At 46.5% G+C, this 20,580-nt stretch overlaps 1 protein-coding gene across 8 annotated transcripts in view; it reads right to left on the reverse strand.

Annotated features, from left to right (window-relative positions):
• The window catches only part of LOC146856139 (uncharacterized), a 247,809-nt gene that overhangs the window by 75,297 nt on the left and 151,932 nt on the right, over positions 1 to 20,580 (reverse strand). For 4 of the 8 annotated variants that reach the window (XR_014981435.1, XM_085654173.1, XM_085654170.1 and 1 more), the window contains exons 1-2: positions 18,395 to 18,611; positions 12,475 to 12,554 (exon numbers count right to left, since the gene is read on the reverse strand). The exons of 1 other annotated variant lie outside the window; for it this stretch is intronic. The gene's annotated coding sequence lies outside the window, so the exon portion shown is untranslated. Of the gene's footprint in view, positions 1 to 12,474; positions 12,555 to 18,188; positions 18,335 to 18,394; positions 18,612 to 20,580 lie in introns of those variants that run through there. 3 more of the 8 variants (XM_085654174.1, XM_085654168.1, XM_085654172.1) reach the window with 2 other exon arrangements.

The following is a 20,580-nucleotide window of genomic DNA, read 5'->3' on the forward strand; positions in this document are numbered from 1 at the left end:
CTTGTCATTGCTTTGTTTGTCCCTCCTAAGGAGCAAAGACTTTTTACGGGGGCGTGGCCTGGCAGGCTAAGATGGCGGACGTGCCTCTCTAGAGCGCCGTCCGGCTGCCCGCGCTATCTACACTCATCGATGCCGAAATCCTCCCAAAACCCACCGGCTCAGATGCCCACCTAGACAACACCCCTTGGTCCCTCTACTGACCCTGAAATGAGAGGCTGAGCGGCATCCCCCACTGAGTATGCGGCCGCCACGACGATCCTGAAACGAAGCCAAGATGGCGGTGCCCACCGAGACACCGGCGGCCCGCTGCGGGAGTCTGAGAAGCTTCCCAGTACTATCCGGTCCAGTGATGACAGAAGCGATCGTGGGGACTCGCTCGGACAATTACTGGGACTCACAGGTAAGAGCGCGAAGCCAAACTAGAGCGGCCTCGAGAGACCCCAAAGCTAGAGACGGCCCCGCACCTGAGGCCCAGCTGGCGGTAATCATCGTCCCCCCACAGCTACGTGTCCAACTCACCTGTGACCGGCTCTGCACTGCAGCGATCGCCATCCCAGCTCGCTGAGGCTCAAAGCGAGCGGCGGGAGGCACATCAACACCCACTGTGCCCGGGAAGCGATCGTCTACACTGGAGCTCCATACGCCGGCTGCTACACCCATCGCTTGCGATAAGTCATACATGCAACTCCCAACCAGGAGCGGTATACAGCCCCACACTGAGGATCACTACACTCGCCGCCTACCCGCGTCTCGGTGTTGCGGTCCCCCCCACTCGGCGCCGGGAATCGGAGCGCCGAGGCCTAAGCGCGGAGGTGTTGGCGGAATGGCGGCCCGTGCCGGGACTCCAGCTTGAAGGAAGTACACACTGGCCTTGCACGAGCAACCCGGCTGTCTTGGACTGGTGCCCCTCACTACACCGAACCGCATCCCTTCCCCGCCCGTGTCCCATCTCAGCGATTCCTCCCAGCTCGGCGCTAGTTTCCAAAGCGCGAGGGGAAAGGCCTGGACCAATTGCCGGTAGAACAGCCATTATCGTCAGAGCCACATGTCCACAAGAAGGCAATTACTGGCAACACAGCCACGCCATCCAACACTAGCGGCCACTCATCTAGCAGGCAACAAGCACCAACCCACCGTCAAATCGTGAAGTTTACCGCCCACCTACGAGATACTACAAGCTGCTATATTAAAGCCCATCACAGTCCTTTGCCCCTCCTCCCGCCCGGTGCCAGGTCTCAAGGTGTGCGGTGGAGGGCCCCAGAGTGCCAGAGATCACAGTAAGGCGACCGCCGGAGTTCTACGCTTACAGCAAAAGGGTCAAAAGCAATAAGGCCATAATACCGGTAGTGGAAGGCGCGGCTTTCACTGAACTCATTATCGAAGGGGAAACCCCCCTCCCCCTCAGAGGCATCTAGGGAACAGCGGCCTGCACCGCAGCTTTGCACCTGTGGGAAGAAGCCTAACGGCGGTGCCCGACTACCTCAGCTGGAATAGATGGAGCTGACGTGGGGCCCTGAGACACACAACAGTCACTGCCCAGCCGCAATCCACAACTCAGCACGTCCAGAACACCCGGACGGCGGAGGATCGTCCCTGACCCCCCCCTCGCTCACGGCGCTGGGACTCGAGGCGCGAGCCAGAAGGCCCAGGCAGCAATCTAACACAGCTTAAGGCAATATGGGGCGCCAACCCGTCACGGGAACATCGCAAGCACCGAATCGAAGGCAGAACTCCCCAGAACCCATGAACACTCACTCAGAAGGGGAACCCTCCCACGCAGAATCCATTTCCAATAAACTGGACAAAGTCCTCGCAGCAATTGAACATTCCAGGGTGACCATGGAAAACAAATTCAGAGAATAGGCCACTGATCTCAACATCCTTCGGGATGACCACCGGAAACTAGCGGACAAAGTCAAACAGGGCGAGAAGACGATCCAAGCGTTAGAGCCCAAAATACAAACACACCAAGCCACCATAAAAGAGCTGCAACTAAAAGGACAGTCCCTAAAAAACAAAACGGACGATGTGGAAGGCCGCTCTCGAAGGAGCAATAGCCACTTTTTAAACTTGCCAGAGGGAGCAAAAGGATCCAACCCTGTCAGACACATGGAAACGTGGATCAAGACATTCACCCGGACGGCGGATTTGACTCCATATTTCTCCATAGAAAGGGCACATCGAGTACCGGCCCGTAAACCGCCACCCGCTCGCCACCTAGACCATTCCTCCTGAAATTGCCACTATCAGGACAGAGACACTATCCTCAGAGCGGCCAGACAAAAGGGACCACTCCAAGTGGAAGATAAACACGTAATGCTATTCCCAGACTACTCTTGTGCCGTCCAGCGGCAAAGAGCCACCTTTTTAGCAGTCCAGCAAATTCTACAGCAAAGAAATGTACAATATGCTCTCCTCTTCCCGGCCCGCTTGAAAATCTTGCATGATGGAACTGCACATTTTTTCACTGACCCAGCCGAGGCAAGCGACTGGGTGGAACGGCGGCTATCAGGACCAGACGCTCACAGTAACACACAAAGTCACCGACCTGCGGGCCGCCACAGGCGTCAACACAAGAAAATCACCCTCACACAGCTGAGCTCACGCTCGGATTCCCTCACCCAACACTCCCCTGACCTGGAACAAATTATAGGGGAACGTAGGAGAGCACTGCAAGCGGCGACAGCGGGGAGATCGATGGAAGACAACTCGGACGCAGAAACAGCCCCCCACCTGTTCACCTCCGAAGAAGAAATAAGTGATGCACGCTCTTCCCCTGACGGCTGAGTCACACCCCCAGTAGTCACTCCACAAATGGGAGATACGCCGATATAGACCCCAATTGACGGAGGAGCCACCACCACAACATGCCACACAAGTCGACATTAGCCCCTGAACCCAAAAACGAGATTGTGAGAGCATGGGGTGATAAGTCCAGAACCCAGAAGTGACCCAACCGGGCATGCTGAACTAGGTCACAACGCGCAATCAACGGTACAAGAGGCACTTTCGGCAACACAGACTCAGCATCATCAAGCGGGCAGCCGGGAAGCCAGAGACAAGCGCAACCGAGCAACCACCCCCCACAAAGAATGATTTAAAGACAGTACATGAAGTACAGTTTGGACATACCGTCCTCGGCGATATGTCCCCTCAGTTGGGAAATTTCTCCGATATCCAAGTTTTACTATCCTTTGTTTCAGGTTCCCACCAACACCCTCAGCGGAGCAAACTTGTGAGATTACACGTCGCAAATGGACAGTTGACAACTTGTGGGGGAGGGCATCGGAAGGAGATGGCGGGGTAACACACAAACACGGATTGCCCGTACTCATTGAATGTAATGGCCAATAAAGTCCCCAACACAGATATAATAATCATCACATTAAAAGTCAGAGGCATGCACACTACTAACAAGCACTATGCCGTTTATGCCTACATAAAGAGGCAACAAGCGCAGATAGCGCTCCTACAGGAGGCACATTTATCAGCAATCGAAGTGGGCTGTTTACATAGAAAGTGGCGGGGCATTGTTTATGCCACTACGTACTTCGCTTTCGCCAGGGGTACTCTAATCTGGATTTGGCCCGGGATCCCCTTTAAAGGACAGTCACAAGTCATATATAAAGACGGTCGATATACCCTAATAGAGGGAATAATGGAGGGCCAGTCCATCCTATTGGGAAGTATATACACTCCTAATGTAGACCAGGATCAATATTGGAAGTGCCTCACTGGAGTGCTCACTCCACATACCACAGTCCCATGGCTCCTAGGGGGTGACTATAATTGTGTTCTGGACATCCACCTCGATCGGTCCCATCCCCCACCACCACACTCTCCGGCAAATAAGCAGACAGCCCAATATCAAACATGGGTGAAACACTGGAAACTAGTGGACCCGTGGCGAGAACGAAACCCAGGCATTAGACTGTACATTAGACTGTACTCCTTCCATTCCGTCCCACACAACCTACGTGTATGCCTAGATAGATTCTTCTGCTCCACAACCATACTCCCGGGAGTACAACAGTCCGATTATCTGGGTAGGGTACTCTCAGACCATGACGCCCTCATGCTGACTCTCAGGTGGAGGCCCCCGCATCCCCCATACCCACCTGGAAACTACCACGTGACTGTCTCATAGATCAGGTGTTTCGTCAGGAACATGGGGATTATATTCAGGACCATTTCGCCCTCAACTCAGGCACAGCAGAATCTAGACTAATAGAATGGGACACATTTAAAGTCGCGGCTAGGAGACACTGCATACAACACATAGCAGTGCGTAAAACACTTGAAAGAACACTAAAAGATTTGGAGGAGGCGCTAGCGACACTAACGAAACAAAGCGACGCTGCCGGAGCCCCCCCCCGACCAAGTAGCAGCAGCCAAACCTTCCCATGCGGAAGCACTGAATGGCCTACGCAAATACAATTTCCGAGCCTACGCCGCCAGAGTACACAAAGAGGGTAACAGAGCGGGCACACTGAAAGCGTGGCTGGCAAAACAGGATGTAGATGCTAAACCAATCACGGAACTTCTCGACAATACAGGGACCCCTAGACATTCGCAAATAGAGATCCTGCACATTTTCTATGACAATTACTCTGGTATTTATCGGACCCCAACACAGACAAATCACCGGGTAATCACTCAATTTCTTAGGCCACTGCAAATACCCCACATACCACGTGCCGACAGAAAAGGGTTGGAGACCAAGATTAAAGCCCCAGAGATCACTCACGCCATTAGAGAGCTAGCGCGATACAAAGCCCCGGGAATGGACGGCTTCCCGCTTGAATATTACAGTACATTCTCCACTCACCTTATCCCCAGGGCGGTTGCCATGTATGAGGATGCACTAAGCAAAAAGGAGCTCACCCTCCCAGCCTCATACAGACCAATAACGCTGCTGAATGCAGGCTATCAAATATTAGGAAAAATCCTGGTGGACCGATACACCCAGATTCTAGCGCCACAAGTTCACCCTGACCAAAATGGATTAATTCCAAGACGTAATACCTCGCAGAACATATGCAGACTATTCCATGTCCAAGACAGGGCGAAAATACATTTCCAGAATGCGGCATGACTGATTTTAGACCTTGAAAAAGCCTTCGATACTCTGCTATGGCCGTACTTATTTGCTGTTCTTTGCAGGATTAAGGTGGGTCCCATTCTGATGGAATACACAAAACTTCTCTACAAGGGCCTAACTTCTCGAGTGAGGATAGGTAAATACATCCCCGCTCCCTTCCCAGTAGAAAGAGGGACCAGGCAAGGATGCCCCCTATCCCCCCTCCTATTCGCCCTAGCAGAAGAACCCCTAGCAATAAGGCTACGACTGAGGGCGACGTATGGGGTATACCGATAGCGGACACAATGCATTGTGTGTCACTATATGCAGATGATCTCCTGATCTATGTCAGGATATCACTAGTGACCTCACCTCCATCTAGTCAGCACTGAGTGACTTTGCGATAAGGTCAATTGGGCCAAATCCGTGATATTCCCATTGAGCCCCCATTTGGCCCCACGTGGCATATCGATATGAGCCCACACACTTACCTGGAGCACTGCCGCACCTTGATACCTGGAGGTACAACTGTTTCACTCCCCCACAGATCTGTACAATGGGAATTACCGCAAGGTATTAGCAGGATTACGTACATCGGTAAACTTCTGGAAGACACTACCTCTCGCTCCCATCGGACGAGTGGCTCTTGCAAAAGATGATAATGGTCCCGAGGCTCCTTTATCACTTCACCAACCTTCCAGTGATACCACCGCGCTCCTTCTTTTGAGAACTAGTCATGATCCTGACCACCTTGATCTGGGGAGGGGGAAGACATAGGGTGGCCTTAACCACACTTTACCTACCCACAACCCAAGGAGGGCTGGGTGCCCCATCATTCGAAGCATACTTTCTGGCAGCGCAGCTTCAGTGGTTGTCGTACTGGACTGCAGAATGATACATTGGACAGACAATCACAGAACAGGGACGGATGCCCCTCCCGGCCATATGGAGACTGCTTCTCCCAGGCACTAAACCCCTCCGCACTTACCCCTTGCTGGTGACCATAGCTCGCGCATGTATGCTGAAAATACATCGCAAGTCCAAAGGGAAACCCCCGTACTCACATTTGCTCCAGCTGGTAGGATTCCCCCTGTAACGACAAATATTATACCACCCGCGCCCTTGAAGTATGGACCGATTACTCTATCACAGAGATGGAGTCCCTGTTCGAAGACGGACAGCTAGTGACGTATGCCCACCTGACAGATTATATGACCTTCCCCCAGGGCAGTTCCTACTGCATCGGTAGCTAATAGACAGCAGCCGTCCATTTTGGGATCCAAACGCGGGAGAACCCATGATACACCCTGTAATACACACCATACTTCATATGGGGGTAGGTAGACACTTAGTGACCTGGCTATACAAAGCTGTTCGAGAACTAATCATCCGCCCATTGGACGCATTACGACAAACATGGGAAGATGAAGTAGGTCGAGTATTCAATGATAAAGAGTGGGGAAAAAGCCCTAGAGTACCCCAAGAGAGTTTCCAGAAATGCACGCTTCAGGAACATCCAATTCAATATACTCCATAGGGCATACCTCACCCCACAACGTCTTCATCGTTTCTATCCTGACACACACTTTGCCTGCCCCTGATGCCAGACCCCCGAAGCAGACTTCAAACATATGGTTTGGGATTGCCCAATTGTTCATCAATACTGGGACCGGGTACACCATACACTCCGGGAGACGACCAAAAATCTGACCCTGTCCTCATGGGAAGCCAGTGCCCTCTGCATGTTCTGCAGGCGGAAAATCGAGAAGGTACAATACCGCTTCGCTTCCTTAGCCATTCTCTTAGCAAAAAGAGGGATAGCCATGCACTGGCGTGGCCTGGAAGGGCCCCCAGAGGCTGCCTGGATAGGGGCCATGAAGAAGTGGGGCATGGCAGAGGAGGAGGTACTGCGGGAGGAGGAGGTGAGGGGAATACGGAAACACCCAATCTCCCTAGAATGGGCACAACTAATGCATCGATTTACACACGAAACAACACAACCATCCTCTTTGACAGCCTCCCAATCGCAGACTCCGTCCGTATCCCCCCCAGAGACAGGCGGAAGATAATAGATGACCAGACACCGACACCTAAGATGGTCACTACAGTGAGACGATCCCAGACCTCCATAGAACACACAAAACCAACTCTACACGATCCCCCCATGTATCTGATATAGTACCATTGACAGTAACCACAATCAATCACTTTCCACCAGTAACTCCACGCCAGATTCCCCCAGTTCACCCCCATGGTTAATGGTTTTTCCCCCACGCCGGAGGTCCAGACTCCGATGAAACTTCAATGGAAACAGGCAAATCCAACACCAAGCGAGAGTACACCGCAAGGGAACTCGGAAGGAACACAAAAAGATCTTGATTAAAATTGATGTACACAACCGAGGGTTCATACATATCCTTTCACCAAATCAGAGGTTGGGCATGAGATAACCCTCAAGAATGACTATTGTGCCATATCTGCAATGTTGAAACATGTAATTAGTGACTTCTTGAGGTGATCTCTCGACGGCTAATAGACATAGATCAATGTAATTCCATGATGAAAATGTTTTTATTGTTGGTATACTCAATGTATTGAAATACAATAACCCAACAAAAAAATTTGAAACAAAAAAAAGGAGCATAGACTTTTTACCATCTCATTTTGATTGCCTGGCTTCTATGCTTTCACTGCTTGCTTTTCGAGCACTATATGTTTCTTTTTTAGTTAAGCACTCCATGGGTGTGCATATGTATTTCAGCTGTTTCCCTGGACACTTCTCTCCCCCTGCACCGTGCAAAGGGAGCAGGGCTGGTTTAAGCATTTTTGCCAGGAATGCTTTAGGCTCTGCAGTCCGGCCCTAACCGTTTAAGGGTACCCTTCCTTTTGATTATTTTTCAATTAACCTTGAAAGAATGAAGAAATTAGTTCATTTTGTTGCGATGTGCAGTGTGGGCTTTATTTACTGAGCCCTCTGACAGCATCCCTTTAGTTTGCAGGAGGAACTTGAATATGGCTGTACTGCTTCACACTTGGGCTGTAGTAACTCCAGCTATAGAGTACGATGGAGCTATCACAATTACAACTGTAAAATGCACACTGCAAATACAACTGTCTTTCACGCTCACAGCCTATTTAAAGAACACACAATAATAAAAATTAATACTGTATCTCAAAACAACCCACTGCAATACCAAATGTTTTCAAAATTCACACAAAGATGAACTGGCTTTAATATATGCTTGACGATTATTTGATAAATTAAGGCTGACAAAGGGACCTGAATCTCGTCCCCGCAAAGGATTGATTTGTTGATCGCCAAGCTATTTGCATCACCTGAGCATGTGCCAGGCAACATCTAACAACCACCTAGACCAGGGATAGTGATGCCCAACCAATGTTGGGCTCTGGGGCAGACAGAGAACTTCAAGGCCCACGATCTCACTGGGACCGCTCTGAAGGGCCGAGTTAAATAAGATGTTAGATGACATGGTTGAAGGTGGTATAATTGAAGACATTGAGTCACTCGAATGGGTTTCTCCAATAGTATTGGCCCAAAAACCCGACAAAAGCCTTAGACTGTGTGTTGATATGAGAGCGTTGAATATCAATTTGGTTACTGATTGCCACCCCCTTCCTAATATCAATGAGATGGTGTGCACGTTAGATGGTGCCTGCATTTTTTCCACCATTGACCTTCGCTCTGCGTACCACCAAATTGAACTCACTGGGGACTCCAAACATTTCACTTCCTTTATCACGCCCCATGGGTTATTTCAATTTAAAAGGATGCCTTTCGGCCTAGCGTCAGCCGCATCCGTATTTCAAAGGGCTATGTACCACATTTTTAAGGATGTCAGTAACTTTATAAAGTGCTTCCAGGACGACATCCTCATTTTTTCCAAGAATGAAGAGGATCATTTCAGCCATGTCAAAGAGACTTGCATGAGGCTGGGTAAGAGTGGTTTGACACTTAAGACTGGGAAATGCAAATTTTTCCGCAAGTCGGTGGAGTACCTTGGTCACACTCTATTGTGTGATGGTTTGGTGCCCAAAATGTCTTTGGTGGATGCCAATATCAATGCACCTTCCCCTGACAACAGAGAGATGTTTCTCTCTTTTATGGGTTTGTGTGAATATTATAGTAAATTCATACAAAATTTTGCCACCAAGATGGAGTCCCTCAGAGAATTGACCAGAAAGTCCACTGAGTTTGTCTGGTCAGATAGACAGGAAACAGCTTTCAAACAAATCAAAAGCAAGATTGTGAATGCCCCCACTCTCAAGTCCTTTTGCTTGAATAAAAGATGCATCATTGCGGTTGATGCCAGCCTTTACGATTTGTGGGGGTACTTAGCCAGTGCTCTGGGAAAGAAGAGTGGTGGGTAGCTATCGCGTCTAGGACTCTCTCTGCTACTGAGAGAAGGTATGCTGTGATCGAGAGGAAATTGTTAGCATGCATCTGGGCCATAGAATATTTCTGCAACTATGTGTGGGGAAACAGGTTTCTACTTAGCACTGATCATAAGCCCCTCATTGGCATCTTATCTCTGGGGCGGAGGGAACTCTACAGCTTGTATTGCCAGACTCACCTCTAGACTACAGTAATATGATTTTGAGGTTGTGTATGTTCCTGGCAAAAGCAATGTTACAGCCGATTTACTGTTCAGACTGCCTTGTTCCAATGATTGTGTTCCCTGCGATGAACAAGATGTAGACATAGTTGCCACTGTTAAGGATTTTGCCTCTGGTGAGTTTTTGAGTTTGTCTGAGTCTGAATGGGTGACTGAGATGAATAATGATGTTGTGTGTCAACTTCTCCTTGACTGTTTGAAAAAGGGCTGGTCCAAAGAAAGGTCCGTCACTGCCAACGTTGCCCCTTTTTGTCAGGTCTCTCACAAAATTGAAGAAGATGGCGGCCTACTCTTTAAAGGGGGAAAGATCATCCCTCCTGCCTCCATGCAGAGCAAGATTTTGCTACTTGCCCATCGGGGACATCTAGGTATGTCTTCAATGAAACGCCTTATCAGGGCCAATTTTTGGTGGCCTGGCCTCAACAAAATGGTTGATAGAAGCGTCAGAGAATGTCCCAACTGCATCTGTAGTGACAAGATGCTCAAAGTTTCCTTTGCCCCTCTCAAACCTGTCTCGTAGCCCGAATCTCCTAGGCAAAAGGTGGCCTTCGATGTTTCAGGCCCTTTCAATCATTTGCCTTCTAATGCACGTTTTGCACTTGTTATTATCGTCTACCATTCTAAGTGGCCAGAGGTAAAGTTTGTAGCAAACGCCACTACCCTAGTCATCATTACTTTCTTCCAAGAGGTCTTTACGTGTGAGGGGTTCCCCGAGGTCCTTGTGATGGACAACGGGTTACAACTCACGTCACAGGAGATGGAGAGTTTCCTCCGTAGGTGTGGTATCAAACATGTGACCATATCTCTTTACGAACCGAGGGAGAATGGTCAAGTGGAGCGTTTCAACCGGGTTCTTATGGGTGGTATTGAGTCAGCTTGTAAGTCCAGTGAGCCCTGGAGGGATGTGGTAAGGAAGATGGATGTACCGCATCACCCCCCACTCGGTTACCGAGGTAAGCCCTTTTAGACTTTTTGAAGGGCAGAGAACCTATTTCAGATAACTGCCCGTGGAGGATCAAGAGAGTTAACAAGGCTGTCAACTGCATTGACTTGGATCTTGTCGCTAAACGTGTGGCAGTTAAGCAGGACAAGATGAAAGCGATGTTTGACTCTAATATGAATGTAAGAGTTCCTGACTTTGCTTTAGGAGAGTGGGTTATGATTAAAAAACCTGGTTTCTTGGCGAAGGGGATTTCCAAGTTCGGTCATCCCATCAAAATTGTTAAAGTTTGCAAGAACAGTGTTATTACTCAGGATCGAAAGGTGTGGAATGTGAGGAGAGTTGCCGAATGCAAATCTCATGGGCTCAGCATGGACAGTGTAGAAGCTTTTCCGTTGCGTGACTGCCTTTACCCAGTTTTTTACCTGCTAGATACTTGTCTTGATTCATTGTTCCTTGTGCTGTTTTTTCTTATGTATTTTATTTTTTGTTTTCTTTGCTGTTCAGGGCGAGATGAGTTACATCTTTCTCATCACTTTCCTCCCCTTCTTCCCCTCCCTTTCCCTCGTGCACTATCCCATGCTTAGAACATGGAACCAGGGACCTGCATTGTACAACCTTGGTTCCATGCTCCAGAGCCCTTATTTTACAGTTACTACTTTTACTCTGCATTGTACAGATGTACTGTGCCGCACTCAAATAAACTTGGTATTTACTTACCACACCAGAGCCTCTCTTCTTTACAGTGGGGCCATATGCGCTTGTAAAATGCTTCGCCTGCCCCGCAGTGCTGCATGATTGCTGGACCCTGGGGCAGACTGAGAACTTCAAGGCCCACAATCCCTCTGGGACTGCTCTGGAGGTGGGACCATATAGTGCTTGAAAAGCGCTTAGCCTGATCCGCAGCGTAGGACAAGCCTGGGTGTACTCTAGGCCAAGAGCAGTACAATTGCTCCCGTCAGAAACCCCCCGCCAACCAAATTTCACCAATTAAGCTAAATGATTGTGTACAAAATCCTCCATCCTGACTCTTCTGACATCTGCAGTCAGAGCAACTAATCACGAAATTTCAACTGTGGAGGGGGAATTGGGTTTAAATACCCAGGGTTAAGTACTTGTTGAGGGCGCTGAGTGGGCCTTCTATTGCTACTCTACTAGTAGGAAACACTGCTTGCGGCATTGACTCTTACCCAGTTGATGGAAGGAATTTATTGACTGTTGATACTGATATTCATCAATGTCAATCACAGGCTGAAATTTTACAGCCATTATCAGCTAAAAGTAAAAAGAGGATTGGTTGAACAGTAAGATTGTGACTGGATAAGAGTTCGTGTAGAGTTGGATTCGATCTCCAAACTAGTGGCAAACTTGTTGGATTCTAGGTTGGATGCATTTTTTAGCAAAATTAAAACTGAATTGTTTAGCTCCCTGGACAGTTGTTCCCCAAGCAGGTCAAGATCGAAGGAGCTATTCTGAAGGTACTTGATTAATCAGCAGGTTAGCTCTTTTAAGGAGGCCATTGGTTCACATCTGTTAACCTCTTCTCCCTCTGTTACAAGGTCTTGGACAGGCACTCATATGGCTACTGTACACCCTCCTATTGCTAGGCCTAGGGAAGGTATTATAACAAAGGCCCAGGACAAGCCAGCAGTCGATCCCTTGAGTGCTCCTATTTCCAACTTTGTTAATGCACCCACAACAAAAGGGGTCTCTGCTTTGCATTTACCATCTGCCAGTTCTCATGGTCAGGGGCTGGGGCGCTGTGAAGGGCCCACAGTCTCTAGCTGGCGGTAATTTTCCTATTAGGGCATTAGACTTACCTCCTGAAGCCACCCAGTTTACCTTGGTTTTCGCCAATGTTATCCAGCTCCAATCTGGTTGTGTAGAAAACTACTCCCATCTAAAAAATAAAATTGTTCACTGGATTGATGGTAGAAGCAATAGGGTCTTTCCTTTATATTGTTATGTAAACACCCTCAGAAGGGTCCCCTTGGTAGTGAGAGGGCCTACAATTTCAGAGGGAGATTGCATAGTAGTGAATTTAAACCATCCTTTAATAGCAGGTAGATTTTTATCTCTTTTCAACACTTCTTGTGGGGTTGATGCTTCAATTAAGATTCTCGCATGGGTTTTTTATAGGCATAATTTGTTGCCTAATGCTCACTCCTCAGTGATTGCAAAGCAGCACTGAACGCATTTGCCATATCAACATCTAATCAATTTGGCCTTCTGGATAATTTGGATAATTTTGACTGACTGACTGACGGATACTGAAGATTTAGATGGTTACTCAAATGATGAGGTTGAGTGTGCCCAGGTTCCCTTTAGGGAATCATATGACCCTCCTGAGAAAATATCTTCAAATGTTCTAGACCACTTTAGTTGGAATATCGCAGGCATTTGATCCAAAAAAAAGTGACTTGGGTTGGTGTTCCTTTCTGAAGGGCTGTAAGATTGTCTTCAAGAAATTTGGAATGTTTCAAATTAGTCCCAACTCGAAGGTATAGATCAATTTTTACTCCCACTATCCCAGGGGTTTTCTGGAAAGCGAGGGGGGTTACTTATTGTGATTGCTCTTTGTTTAAACTGCAACATTTCTTAAATCTGTACCAATTCTACCAGTTTGTCAGCTATATTGCTTACTTTTTCTAATTCTAGCAGTTTAATGGTTATGAATTATTACAACTCGAAAAACTCACAATGGAACCCCAAGAATCTGTACTCTTTAAAATCTTTTATGGGGTGCTTTAGAGAGATGTATGGATATCATATACGCATGGTTTTAGTTGGAGATTGTAACTTACACTTATGTTCTATATGTCCCCCCATTCCCAGTAAGTCTGAGTATATTGAATTATTCTCAGGGCTGCAATATAAGCAAGGTGACCAGGGCCACATTATGAACAGTATTTTGGTTGAGTTTAATGTTTCTTTCGCAAATAGCTTGGAATTGAATCCTGAAACATCATTTAAAGTTTCCAACATTCATGGCAACAAGTTGTTCTTCAGTCATTGATTACATTTTGGTTTCAACTCCTATTCTTTGGTTAAGAAGCATATAGTAATGTGGGACCCACAAAGTAACCATAAACCTTTGAGGGTCATTTTGGTTTGGAGCTTTATTCCTAGTCTGGCCAATAACTGGGCATCAAGCGAAGTGAAAGCCATTGATCAAGGTCTAAGGCTAAGATGGGATAAAGTTATTCCAACTGCTTTTTATGGGACCCTAATGTACTGCCTAAAGGATTTTGAAGGTTATTTGGACATTGATTCCACACCTGAGATAATTTTGAACTCATATAATTCAATCTGTGAGATTGTGAAGAAGATCTTGAGTTTATCCTCGAAATTTAATCGAGACACTCAGTGTCGGTGGTTTGACCACTCCTGTTCTAAAGCTCATCGGGATTTAGTAAGCGCTTTAAAATGGGTTCCAATGTCACTACCTGAGGTGTCTTTCTGTAGGAAAATATACAAAGAAACTATTAAAGAAAGGAAAGGACTCTGTAACAAGAGGCCCGGGAATAGTTACAGTATGCTTGTGGTTTAAAAAAATCTAGTACTCTTTTGGGAAATCGTTAATCGTACTTTTTTGTCTTCAACCCACAAAAACTCTGTACGTGCTTAAATCTCATGAGATAAATAGGTTAGTCATTTTGAAGGGGGGGGGGGGGGGGTTCTAAGATGTACCTGCTTTTTTGACATCTAGTGTTACCCTTCCCGAATTGTCTAAGGATTCCCATGTGCAGGTTTTACTAAAGGAGGTTATTAATTCATCCTCAAATAATAAAGGCCCAGGCCTGCTGATTTATTTCAGATGGGAGTTTCTCTTTGGGCTCCTGTACTTACTATCACTATTAACACTGCATTCGTTTACGACCTCCCTGAGTCAAGGTCCAAATCTGTGATAGTGCCTGTGTTTAAAAGGGAGACAAGGATGAACCCTGCTGTTACAGACCGTTCTCCCTGATAGATTCAGTGGTCAAGATCATGGGGCATATAGTGCTTAACAGGCTGACGACATGGGCCTTGGAAAATAAGGTACTTTCCGATAGTCAGTATGGCTTCAGATCAGGCCTAGGTATGATTAATCCATATTTAAACCCTTCACATAATCACAAACAAATACACTGCAGTCAAAAAGGCTTTGTTACATGTAGCATTTATGGACCCTAGTTCGGTGTTTGAGTAAATAGCGATACACTGTGGAGATTTATGATCTCTTTGGTTTTTCAATTGGAAATTGCACTTTTATGCGAGACCTACACGAGTATTTATCAGCTTCAGTGAGATATGTGCTTACAGGGGAATGTTCAGCATTATTCCGATTAAAGAGAGGGGTTCCCCATGGGTGTATCCTTGCTCCTTTTCTTTTCTTACTCTACATAAACCAGTTAGAAAACCTTTTAACCGGGGGTGGACATGAGGAGCCCTATGTTGGTGGGCGACCAATGCCTGTGTTACTCTACCCTGATGATACGGTCTTATTCGGAAGAATAGCAGTTGGCCACCAAAGTTGTGGCCTTTGTGGACTTCTTGGATCCATCTACGAACCTGATGAACGTTCATGTAATGATGACTGGTATTAGACACACTAAATTGCGTATTTTCAAGGTGAAACACAGCATAATCAGTAAAGTAGATTTATTACTGAACTTAGTGTTATTTGACTCCTCGAAAACTTGTGCTCCACTTTTATATGCTAGAGCAATGAGATTTACAAGCTCGTTTTTCTCCCATCTTTGAATTTGCTTACAGGCTTAACAATAGTTCTATTAAGGCGATTTTAAAGATTTATGATGCCATATGTGTTTCTAATGCCTTTTCTGGAAGTGATATTTGGGGCCGGTTAACATCTCTTACCTCTAAACTGCTGAGAACCAATTCTGGAGAAGGTTATTATGTCTCCCTAATAGCTCTGCCTCTTATCATCCGTGAAGAGCTAGGAAGTTGGTTTTCTGACCGATATTCATGCAAAGCATCTTGGGTTAGCTGAATCCAGAAACTGTGTTAAATTGATTGGTTATTACTCACTGTCTCTTTGGATGGATCCAATATAATTACTTAGTTTTCCTATGTTAAGAGATATTTTATGGAACTAGGACGGCCAGAAATTTTCATTGACACTAAAAAGCTACTTAATGCCGATTTGCTCTGGACAAAGAAAGCATTCATGGATCTCTACATGTCCAATACAGTAAAACTGGAATTAACCAAACTCTCCGTTAGGTCTTATATTATGCTGAAAACTGAACCTACTCTTGAACCTTATCTGTGTTTTGGGCTTTCTCTGCATCATTGTTTTTTGCTAACTAGGTTCAGACTCAATATGACTCACCATCTACTGATGGTGCCTAAAGGGTGGCAAAATGAATTCTCTCTGGAACCATGTGCCTGTGATATGATTTTAAAACAGGACACCTGTTTCAAAACAGGGTTTTTTTTAAAGAATTTGTGCAAAAAATAGTTATTTCACTTTTGGCATGTATTTTACTCGGGTTAAACTTGTCTTATTATATTTAAAATTCTTTTCAGATCAACATTCCAGTTTTTATGCAGCTTGTTTCCTTGCAGGTGCTGACAGATTGAGAAATTCAATGGGTTGATCATGATGAACTTGTATATTTGAATTTACTAGGCTATAATAACTATTTATAAGAATCATGGTCATTGTTATTTTTTATATGGTAAATGATTGATTCACATGTGTTAGGAGATACGATTATATATAAACACACACACAAACATTCTTTTAACTAGACATATTTTACTGTATGCATGGTTACAATTTATGCTTTCCTTTCCTAAAGAACCAAATAAAGAAATATAACGACTGTGAAGCCTAATCATTAAGGTGGGAAAATATCAATCACAGAATTTCAAATCTATGTCTCCCTGACAGGAAGCCCGTAAAGGCATGTTCAGTCACAGATATAATACAGCCTCTTGAAGCCAACTACCAACTGGCCTACGAGATTCTGAAACCTTTGCAGTCTTTCCAATTCTAAACTCTCATTAAATAAGAAAACCTCTAATCTGTGATTGTTTTCCTATCTTAAATTGGTCAAAAGCGGTTTCTGTATTTCCAGCCAAAGTTATTTACCGATTGGTCCAGTCTAGATTACACCATGCAGATGACCTGTACTTCCTCAATTCACAACGAAAACCACCTACGAGTCTCCAAGGAGGGTGAAGTCGGGGTGGGTGTGGTGGGTGATACCAAGGGATGAATGAAATCAATTTTTTGGGGTGAGAAAGGATTGCAGGGCAGGTGAGCAAGACTCTCCAAATGAGCTGATAGTTTTGAAAAACATGTAGAATACTAAAGCTGGGACCCACTCAAACACTTGGAGTTTTAATCATATGTCAGCAGTGCTGAAAGCTCGCCTTGGACACCCATGCCTCGCGAGCGCAAGCGGAGTCTTGTATACTGTACAGAGAACTTTTGACAAGACCAACTTGGTGTTTATCTAAAGTTATGATCCACTAGATCACTCCACTCAATATCCATCTAATCCAACAGCCCAATGTGCAAGAAAGAAGTATCAGTGCAGTGAGCTCTCCTCAGGAACTGTCCACCTTAGGAAATGAAAAAACAAACTGGTTTTCTGCAGTCATTAACACTCGCTTTTCAAACATTCACCAGGAGTGCGTGGGTGGCTACTTTCAGCGTAGGGCTGGAAGGCCAAGTAATTGGTGACAGTGTGCTTTGTAAGCAACCTTGCTCTATCCATCACATACTGCCCTAGCCAAGTCGCCTAACACTTCCCATGACATCTAACCTTGCTGAATACCCTGAACCGTGCAATACCTATGACCCTGCACCCTATCAGTGACCTTTGCCGTGGCCAAGACACTAAGCCCTGGCCAGTGAACCCATCTTGCCATGCCTCAGGTAGACCAAGACCGAATAATTGGTATTTGGAAATAGTGCTCATATCTGGGAGATAGTGAACCAAACCAAGTTAGATTGTGGCCATTAGCTAGAACCCGGCCAATGACCTCTAACCATGGCCTGCCCATCAGCTTCAAATCACATTTAGCCCATGACTAGTTGCCCTGTGCCTCACTGGCAGTACTTCCCCTGACACCCGTTAACCCATTCATGCCCCTGAACTCAGATGCAAATCCCACTCAGCACAGGCCTTCTACTCCTGCCGTGACACCTAATAACTCAGCCCTTACCAAAGCTCATAGTCCTGGCTGATACCTATTAATCCAGCTCGACATCAGTCGCCACCTGCCATCCCAGCCTTACACTGCAACCCAACTTCAGTCTACTAGTCATGCTATGATACGTGCCAACGAAGATAAACGATAAATATCTATAATCTCCACGTCCACGAGTTCTGCCCCCTCACAACAACTAACCAAGCTTTACCCTTCAGCTGCTCGCTCCAGCCCAAATATCCACTCACGCCCCTGACACTACAACCCAATCATCTGCGCACGCACTTGATCCAGGTCCTTACACCTGCTAACCAGTTGCATACCGCCTCTGCGCATGTCTCCTAGCCCTGTATCCATCTAATACCTGTTGTTTTTGTCTTGAGGGCTTTGAAGTCTATGGGTACACGTCATGGGTATGCCTTAATTTCAGTGCTTTATAAATAAGTGTTCAAATGCGCCCACGAACTGCTCGTTTTTTCTCGCCTGGACTGGCTTTCTTTAGGAGTCCACGCTCCGCACGTCTGACCCCCAACCCCGGAACGTGCTACAGAGCCGACGCGTCCTTCCTACCTGTTAAGTCATCACTGGGGTGTGCTGGGCAGTGGGGCTACATTGCGTGCTTTCTGAAGGTGCAGACAGCTGCAGCCGAGCGGAGGCACAAATCGAGGGCCCGGGAAGGTTGTAAGGACTGTGGACGCTCTACAAGCCCCTTCTCCTTGCCAACCCCCAGCGCGCAGTGCGCGCCTTCAAGCCCCTCTAACCCGAGAAGCCTTTGTTCATCCCTGGAAGGGAGAGTGGGAGGAGGAGCCAAGAGGAAAGGAGGGGGGTTTCTCTCGGATGAACACAATCCCCTTTACACACTGTGTAGTCACACACACCTCCTTCAGAAAACACAATGAAGCGGTCTTTATTTGTGAGCAATGTGCAAACAGCTACTCCGCTAGATAAAAAGGTGCGGGGCTGGACTGGGGGCTTCGAAGCAGAGCAGCCCAGTGTCATCTATCTTACCGCCAGCTCAGATATTTAGCCAACAGCATGCTGCGTTCTGGGACTCGTATTTACCATTTGACACTTTCTATTACTTAAACAAGGCCACCTTGTGTATATGCCCACACGTGCCACTGGCTAAAAATCAAACATTGGTGCTGTATTAAGCATGCTAGATAGTATTATATGTGGTCCTGTTCTCTTCTGCCCTTCCCTATATTTTGGTTCTGTTCTCTCGGGAACGTTCCACACTGAAAGTTGAACCGAATTCTGGATGTCGCACTGTATGATTCGGGCGCATAAATAAAGCGTTCCAGTTTACACTCGCATGCATTGGTTCAAATTATTCTCTGCTACAATTGGCTAAATGCCACAAACAGCATGGGACGTGGCACCAACGAGATGTAATGCTCTGAATCCTCCATTAAGTGTAAGCAGTTCACCCAGGCCTGGCTTAACGCTGCATTTTGTGGTACTTGTAGTAACGGTTATTAGTGAGATTAAACGCAACTGTCATACATGCCACTAGACTGGATACCAGCAGGAGACTCCCAATTGTTTACGCTAAAAATGTCTTGATAGAAGCCAATGGCGAAAATCCTTTCCCCCGATATTTTTTCTCCAAAAGTTCCCACTTTCTTGTTCCAAATTGTTGGCAAGTATAAACTACGCGCACCAGAAGATCCCAAAGGAAGCCCTGGACGGGAAGGTGCATCTTTCACCTGGTGTGAAAGAGGCTCGCCGAGCCTTTCATGTCTGGTGTTTATAACGTGAAGGAAACGCTGCTGAAACCTCTGTCTGCCCAGATCAGTTGACTACCCTTTCCGTTTTAGGTTATTCCGACTCAAAATAAGTCCGATGTACTTCCGGTTTCTCTTACGTATGACCGAGTACTTCCGGTCTGCGGTATGCATGGCTGGCTGCCAGACAGTTCCGCTGCACAATATTTCGCCGTCCTGGCTTCTCCGTCTAGAACGGCACCTGCGCCTTTGATATCATACTTTCATAAGCACCACTGCTTTAGCTGGCGATTTAACGTTTTTTTCTCCAAATCACTGCCTGCTTTTCAAATCTAGTTGTGTGTGAAACTAACTGACAAACTGATTTTAAGATTCCATACTTACCGACGTTCTATGACTATACAAAGAAAGCATTTTTCATGTTTCAAAAATGCTCATTGGCATATGATAACATCACAGAATATTTTTTTTCTAGCAAATTCGTCAGGAATTTTCAATTCTATTAAGGACACAGCGGCAAGGATTATGCTTCTCTTTCTTTACTGAAGCAAAACAGCAGCCAATAAACTTTAAACTACATAACATAACCCAGAAGGTATAGCCCGCCTTCTCTCCACCAATCAGGGGGCGCAACTAGACCCAAACTTTGGGGTGGGGGGGAGGTAAGACTCCCAGCCAGGGCTGGCCCTAGCACTGGTCATGCACAGTGCAAGTCTTTTTTTTGGCACCCCTCCACCATTTCCTCCTCCTCCATGAATTCCCACACTACCACTCACCAACAATGTACCTCATCTCTCTTTAGCCCCTTTCTGACAAACATTTCCTTTTTTTCATAGGACTACTTGTAGTTTACTCACACTCAGTTCTGTGATCTGCATGCTACACGTTCTTTGTAGCAGGCACATTAGCCCTCTGCGCTGTGTGGGTGACAGGAGTGCCTATGTGATTGCAGGGTGAGCGATGCAACAGTGTGAGAGTAGGGTGAGAGGAGTGACTGCAAGGTGAGTGAGGTGACCATATTTATTTGGG

The sequence above is a fragment of the Triturus cristatus genome, chromosome 4_1 (assembly GCF_964204655.1).
Source record: "Triturus cristatus chromosome 4_1, aTriCri1.1, whole genome shotgun sequence".
Classification (NCBI taxonomy): domain Eukaryota; kingdom Metazoa; phylum Chordata; class Amphibia; order Caudata; family Salamandridae; genus Triturus; species Triturus cristatus.